The following is an 8,511-nucleotide window of genomic DNA, read 5'->3' as shown; positions in this document are numbered from 1 at the left end:
CCCCTACCGAGGTATTCTATTCTATAGAAGACCCCTACCGAGGTCCTCTATTCTATAGAAGACCTCTAACGAAGTCTTATATTCTATGGAAGACCCCTACCGAGGTCTTCTATTTTATAGAAGACCCCTACTGAGGTCCTCTATTCTATAGAAGACCTCTAACGAAGTCTTATATTGTATGGAAGACCCCTACCGAGGTCTTCTATTTTATAGAAGACGCCTAGCGAGGTCTTCTATTCTATAGAAGAACCCTACCGAGGTTTTCTATTCTATAGAAGACCCCTACCGAGGTCTTCTATTTTATAGAAGACCCCTACTGAGGTCCTCTATTCTATAGAAGACCTCTAACGAAGTCTTATATTGTATGGAAGACCCCTACCGAGGTTTTCTATTCTATAGAAGACCCCTACCGAGGTCTTCTATTCTATAGAAGACCCCTACCGAGGCCTTCTATTCTATAGAAGACCCCTAACGAGGCCTTCTATTCTATAGAAGACCCCTAACGAGGCCTTCTATTCTATAGAAGACCCCTAACGAGGCCTTCTATTCTATAGAAGACCCCTAACGAGGCCTTCTATTCTATAGAAGACCCCTAACGAGGCCTTCTATTCTATAGAAGTCCCCAAACGAGGCCTTATATTCTATAGAAGACCCCTAACGAGGCCTTCTATTCTATAGAAGACCCCTAACGAGGCCTTCTATTCTATAGAAGACCCCTAACGAGGTCTTCTATTCTATAGCAGACCCCTACCGAGGTATTCTATTCTATAGAAGACCCCTACCGAGGTCCTCTATTCTATAGAAGACCTCTAACGAAGTCTTATATTCTATGGAAGACCCCTACCGAGGTCTTCTATTTTATAGAAGACCCCTACCGAGGTCTTCTATTTTATAGAAGACCCCTACCGAAGTCTTCTATTCTATAGAAGACCCCTAGCGAGGTCTTCTATTCTATAGAAGACCCCTAAAGAGGCCTTCTATTCTATAGAAGACTCCTAACGAGGCCTTCTATTCTATAGAGGACCCCTACCGAGGTCTTCTATTCTATAGAAGACCCCTACTGGTACTCTATTTTATAGAAGACCCCATACCGAAGTCTTCGATTCTATGGAAAGCCCTTCCGAGTTCTTCTATTCTATAGAAGACCCCTACCGAGGTATTCTATTTTATAGAAGACCCCTACCGAAGTCTTCTATTCTATAGAAGACCCCTACCGAGGTATTCTATTCTATAGAAGACCCCTACCGAGGTCTTCTATTCTATAGCAGACCCCTACCGAGGTATTCTATTCAATAGAAGACCCCTACCGAGGTCCTCTATTCTATAGAAGACCTCTAACGAAGTCTTATATTCTATGGAAGACCCCTACCGAGGTCTTCTATTTTATAGAAGACCCCTACCGAAGTCTTCTATTCTATAGAAGACCCCTAGCGAGGTCTTCTATTCTATAGAAGACCCCTAGCGAGGTCTTCTATTCTATAGAAGACCCCCACGGAGGCCTTCTATTCCATAGAAGATCCTTACGGAGGCCTTCTATTCCATAGAACACCACCAGGGAAGTCTTCAAGTGCAGGGAAGACTCTGACGGAGGTCATCGACTCTACGGAAGATCCCTAGGGAGATCGTCTATTCCATAGAAGACCCCTACCGAGGTCTTCTCTTCTATAGAAGTTCCCTCGGAGCTCTTCTATTCTATATAAGACACCTGGGAGCTCTACCGAGGTCTTCTATTTTATAGAAGACCCCTACCGACGTCTTTTATTCTATAGAAGAACCCTACCGAGGTCTTCCATTCTATAGAAGAATCGTACCGGGGTCTTATATTCTATAGAAGACTCCTACCAAGGTCTTATATTTTATAAAAGACCCCTATCGATGTCTTCTCTTCTATAGAAGATCCCTCGAAGCTCTTCTCTTCTATAGAAGACTCCTACCGAGGTCTTCTACTCTATAGAAGACCCCTACCGAGGTCTTCCCTTCTATAGAAGATCCCTCGGAGAAGACCCCCTACCGAGGTCTTCTATTGTTTAGATTACCCCTACCGAGATCTTCTATTCTATAGAAGACCCCTACCGAGGTCTTCTGTTCTATAGAAGACCCCTACCGAGGTCTTCCATTCTATAGAAGACCCCTACCGAGGTTTTCTATTCTATAGAAGACCCCTACCGAGGTCTTCTATTCTATAGAAGAATTCTATTCTATAGAAGATCCCTCGCAGGTCTTCTATTCTATATAAGACCCATACTGATGTCTTCTTTTTTATATAAGATTCCTTCGTAGATTTTCTATTCTATAGAATACCCCTACGGTTGTCTTCTATTCTATAGAAGACTGCTTCAGTTGCCTTCTATTCTATGGAACGGTGCACCTCTACTCTACAGAAGACCCCTACAATAATCTTCCTTACTATAGAAGTCGCCTACAGAGGCTTTCTTGTTCTACAAAATACCCCTACGGTGGTCCTCTATTCTATAGAAGACCCCAACGGTGTTTCCATTGTAGCGAAAAACACTATATTTTTTATCTGTTTCATACTTTAAGGCTGTACAAAAATGAGATGTGGACTTTCCGGACTTTCCATATGTTTCCTCTTCATGTATGATTATACGACCTCTTTATAACCCTTCCATTATTTTCTATGTTTATCTTTCTAGAAAATTGGGTTAACATCTGCCAAACCTTTGGCATCATCATCATATTTCATTGCTGGTGAAAATTTTTGAGTGTTGAAGACAAGAAAAAAAACTGAAAAATTAAATTCTCACGTTTCCGCTTCGACTTCTTCATGTAAACGAAAACAACAACTACAACAAAAAGAAATCCAAAATCCTAGGAAAAAGGCCAAAGTGTTTAAACATTTATTGTTTAAATAGAAAATAAATTAAGATTGTAGTTATTCTTTTTGTTGTTGTTGTAACGCTCTCCTCTTCTCTTTCAAGGTATGCCATAGCTCCCTGCGCTATTGTTGTTTAAAGAGGCTCTTTCTTTGCCTATTTCTTGGTTTGCATTGTTGACCTTTGGCGCGACTTGAAACGGTTCACATCAATACCTCCAAAGATCTGTTGTCTGTTTTTCCTTTGTAACGAGAAGGTATCCTAAACTTAGCCCAAGCGTGAATGAGCCAAGTTAGGCGAAAAAAATCTTCAAAGACAGCAGAAAAAAAGGAACTCTTTGTCCCAACTTTTTTTAACAATGGAAACTTTTTGTATCTCGTTTTTCCTCAGCTTTTTTGGTGTTAGTTTGATGGCCTCAACAGCCGAACAAACCTATTGAAAGGTATTGAAAGTAACGACTTAAAGGTTGCTTACCCTGGCTTATAACAAAAAAAAATGATATTCCGAAAAAAGTTCTTTGTAGGTTTTTTGTTGTTGCTGCTGTTGTTTTTGTTGTTTTGTTTGTGGCATAAAAGATTTGTTTTGTTTTGCCTTTTGTCTCTTGGAAAATCTTTGAAGTGTCTTAAAGTCACCTTTTTTTTTGTTAAGATGATGTTGATGTTGTTGCTTTTGTAGTTTTTTGTTCCTTTGGGTCTTACATTGAAAGCTGTAACTCTTTTGGCTTGATTTAGTTGAACAGAAAACGTGCATTATGCCTTTTTATCGCCCTCACAATATCTTCTTTTTTCGGGGGAGATTGGCTTGGGTTTATTTTTCTTCACCATGGAGTGGGTCGAATTTTTTGCCAAGGCAACTTCGTTTATGTTTGGGTTGTGGGTTTGTTTACCATTTGGGTTTGAGGTTTCTGTTTACAAGGAAAATCAAGTGAGGCCATTTGGGATATTTTGTAGTGCAAAGATACACTGCAAAAAATGCGGGGATAATGTATCTGCGTTACATAGGTTACAGGACAATGTGTCTAAGTTATCCAGATAACGCGGATAATGTGTACGTTATCCAGATAAAGTGAAAATGTATATTATTATCCAGATAACGCGGATAATGTATTTACGTTACGCAAATAACGTGGATAGATAATTTATCTACGTTATCTAACTAACGTCGTTAATGTAGCTAAGCTGTCTAGATAACGTAGATAAAGTAATTTATCTAAGTTATTGAAATAATTTGGATAAATTATCTACGTTATCCAGGTAATGTTAAAATGCATTACGTTATCCAGATGACTTGGATAAATATCCACGTTGTCCAGATGGCGTGGTTAATGTATCTACGTTATCCAGATAACGTGGGTAGCGTGTTTACAATATCCACATAACGTGGATAATGTATCTATGTTATCCAGATAACTCGGATAATGTATCTATGTTATCCAGATAACTTGGATAATGTATCTACGTTATCCGGATAACGTGGATAAAGTTCCTACGTTTCCCAGATAACGTGGATAAAGTATCAACGTTATATGGGTAACTGGAAAATATATTTACGTTATCCAGATGGCTTGGATAATGTCTCTACTTTATCCAAATAACGTGGATTATGTATCTAGGTTATAATGTAGCTGGATAATGTAGCTAAGTTATCCAAATAATGTAGATAATTTATATACTTTATCCAAATAACATGGATAATTTATTTAAGTTGTCCAGATAACGCAGATAATGGTGCTACGTTATCCAGATAACTTTTATAATTTATCTAGGGATATCTACGTTATCCAGATAACGTGTGTAAGGTTTATTCTTTATCCAGATGACGTGGATAATGTGTCTACGTTATCCAGATGGCGTGGATAATGTATCTACGTTATCTAGATAACGCGGATAAAGTGTTTACGTTATCCAGATGACGTGGATAAAGTATATAAGATATCCAGACAACGTGGATAATGTATCTACGTTATACATACAACGTGGAAAATTTATCTGTGTTATCCGGATAACGTGGATAATGTATCTAAGTTGTCGAGATGTATCTGCGTTAGACAAATAAAATGGGTAATATATCTATGTCGTTCAGATAACGTGGATAATGTATCTAAGTATGGCAGAAAACCTCGGCAGGGTTGTTCTAGATATTACAAGATCTTGCAAAGCGTCTCTAGTGGAACCGTAGACCTTGGTAGGGGTAGTTATTGGAATAGAACCCCTCTGTATCGGTATTCAATAAAATAGAGGACCTCCGTAGTGGTCTTCTGTAGAATAGTAGACTTACGTAAGGGTCTTCGATAGAATAGAAGACCTCAGTAGGGGTCTTCCATAGAAAACTTCGGTAGGGTTCCCCTACCGAGGTCTTCTATTCTATAGAAGTCCCCTACCTAGGTCTTCTATGCTATTGAAGACCTCTACGGAGATCTTCTATTCTATAGAATATTCTATAGAATGCCTCTACCGAGGTCTTCTGTTCTATAGAATGCCTCTAATGAGGATTTCTATTCAACAGAAGACACCTACCGAGGTATTCTATTCTATAGAAGATCCCTAGCTAGGTCTTCTATTCTATACCGAGGTTTTATATCCTGTATAAAACCCCCTACAGAAGTCTTCTATTCTATAGAAGACCCCACACCGATATCTTCTATTCTATAGAAGACTCCAACCGGGTTCTTATATTTTATAGAAGTACCCAACCTAGGTCTTCTATGCTATAGAAGACCCCTATCGAGGTATTCTATGTTATAGAAGTTTTCTTTTCTATAAAAAGACCCTTACCGAAGTCGTTTATTCTATAGAACACGCCTACCGGATCTTCTATTAAATTCTATACAAGATCCCTACGGAGGTCTTCCATTCTATATAAGTATTCTATAGAAGACCCTTAACGAGGTCTTCTATTCTATAGGAGACACAAACCGAGGTATTTTATTATGTAAAAGACCCATACAGTGGTACTTTAGGGGGTAGGGGTCTTCTTTAGCATAGAAGACCTCGGTAGGGATCTTGTATAGCATAGAAGACCTCGGTGGTCTTCTATAGATTAGAAGACCTCGGTCGTGATTTTCTATAGATTAGAAGACCTTGGTAGGGGTCTTCTATAGCATAAAACACCTCGGTAGGGGTCTTCTATAGAATAGAAGACCTCGGTAGGTGCCTTCTATAGAATAGAAGACCTCGGTAGGGGTATTCTATAGAATAGAGGACCTCGGTAGGGGTCTTCTATAGTGTGGAAGACCTCGGTAGGGGTCTTCTATAGAATGGAAGACCTCGGTGGGGGTCTTCTATAGCATGGAAGACTTCGGTATGGGTCCTCTATAGAAGACCTCGGTAGGGGTCTTCTATAGAATAGAATACCTCGGTAGGGGTCTTCTATAGCATAGAAGACCTCGGTAGGGGTCTTCTATAGCATAGAAGTCCTCGGTAGGGGTCTTCTATAGCATGGAAGAACTCGGTAGGGGTCTTCTATAGCATAGAAGTCCTCGGTAGGGGTCTTCTATAGCATGGAAGACCTCGGTAGGTGCCTTCTATAGAATAGAAGACCTCGGTAGGGGTCTTCTATAGAATGGAAGACCTCGGTGGGGGTCTTCTATAGCATGGAAGACTTCGGTATGGGTCCTCTATAGAAGACCTCGGTAGGGGTCTTCTATAGAATAGAATACCTCGGTAGGGGTCTTCTATAGCATAGAAGACCTCGGTAGGGGTCTTCTATAGCATAGAAGTCCTCGGTAGGGATCTTCTATAGCATGGAAGACCTCGGTAGGTGCCTTCTATAGAATAGAAGACCTCGGTAGGGGTCTTCTATAGAATAGAAGACCTCGGTAGGTGCCTTCTATAGAATAGAAGACCTCGGTAGGGGTCTTCTAGAGAATAGAAGACTTCGGTAGGGGTCTTTTATTGAAGAGAAGACCTCTGTAGGGGTCTTCTATAGGATAGAAGATCTCGAAAGGGATCTTCTATAGTACAGAAGATCTCAAAAGGGATCTTCTATACAATTAAGGACCTCGGTAGGGGTCTTCTATAGCATGGAAGACCTCGGTAGGGGTCTTCTATAGAATAGAAGACCTAGGTAGCGGTCTTCTATAGCATAGAAGACCTCGGTGGGGGTCTTCTATAGCATAGAAGACCTCGGTAGGGGTCTTCTATAGCATAGAAGACCTCGGTAGGCGTCTTCTATAGCATGGAAGACTTCGGTATGGGTCCTCTATAGAAGACCTCGGTAGGGGTCTTCTATAGAATAGAATACCTCGGTAGGGGTCTTCTATAGCATAGAAGACCTCGGTAGGGGTCTTCTATAGCATAGAAGTCCTCGGTAGGGGTCTTCTATAGCATGGAAGAACTCGGTAGGGGTCTTCTATAGAATAGAAGACCTCGGGTGGGGTCTTCTATAGCATGGAAGACCTCGGTAGGGGTCTTCTATAGAATAGAAGACCTCGGGTGGGGTCTTCTATAGGATAGAAGACCTTGGTTGGGGTCTTTTGTAGAATAGAAGACCTCGGTAGGGGTCTTCTATAGAATAGAAGACCTCAGTGGTCTTCATTAGAATAGAAGACCTCAGTAGTGGTCTTCTTTAGAATAGAAGAACTTTGGTAGGGGTCTTCTATAGAATAGAAGACCTCGGTAGGGGTCTTCTATAGAATAGAAGACCTCGGTAGGGGTGGTCTATAGAATAGAACACTTCGGTAGGGGTCTTCTATAGCATGGAAGACCGCGGTAGGGGTCTTCTATAGCATGGAAGACCTCGGTAGGGGTCTTCTATAGCATGGAAGACCTCGGTAGGGGTCTTCATAGCATGGAAGACCTCGGTAGGGGTCTTCTATAGAATAGAAGACCTCGGTAGGGGTCTTCTATAGCATAGAAGACCTCGTTAGGGGTCTTCTATAGCATAGAAGACCTCGTTAGGGGTCTTCTATAGCATAGAAGACCTCGTTAGGGGTCTTCTATAGCATAGAAGACCTCGTTAGGGGTCTTCTATAGCATAGAAGACCTCGTTAGGGGTCTTCTATAGAATAGAAGACGTCGGTAGGGGTGTTTTATAGAATAGAAGACGTCGGTAGGGGTCTTCCATAGCATGGAAGACCTCGGTAGGGGTCTTCTATAGCATGGAAGACCTCGGTAGGGGTCTTCTATAGCATGGAAGACCTCGGTAGCGGTCTTCTATAGCATGGAAGACCTCGGTAGGGGTCTTCTATAGCATGGAAGACCTCGGTAGGGGTCTTCTATAGAATAGAAGACCTCGGTAGGGGTCTTCTATAGCATAGAAGACCTCGGTAGGTGTCTTCTATAGCATAGAAGACCTCGGTAGGGGTCTTCTATAGAATGGAAGACCTCGGTAGGGGTCTATTCTATTCTAGAATAGATAGAAGACCTCAGTAGTGGTCTTCTTTAGAATAGAAGACCTTCGGTAGGGGCCTTCTGTAAAATACAAGACCTTGGTGGGGGTCTTCTATAGAATATAAGACCCCGGTAGGGGTCTTCTATATGTCAAAAGATCTCGGAAGGGGCCTTCTATACAATTGAAGACTTCGGTATTGGTCTTCCTTAGATTAGAAGACCTCGGTAGGTGTAAGCGTCATCTTCAGAAAAGGAGACCTCCATAGTGGTCTTCTATACCATATGTATATTAGAAGACCTTGGTATTAGGTTTCTATAGAATAAAAGTCGTCGGGAGGGACCATCTA

The sequence above is a fragment of the Musca autumnalis genome, unplaced genomic scaffold (genome assembly GCF_047663935.1).
Source record: "Musca autumnalis isolate F117 unplaced genomic scaffold, ASM4766393v1 scaffold_4, whole genome shotgun sequence".
In the NCBI taxonomy this organism is placed as follows: Eukaryota; Metazoa; Arthropoda; class Insecta; order Diptera; family Muscidae; genus Musca; species Musca autumnalis.
This window is presented reverse-complemented; position numbering follows the sequence as displayed.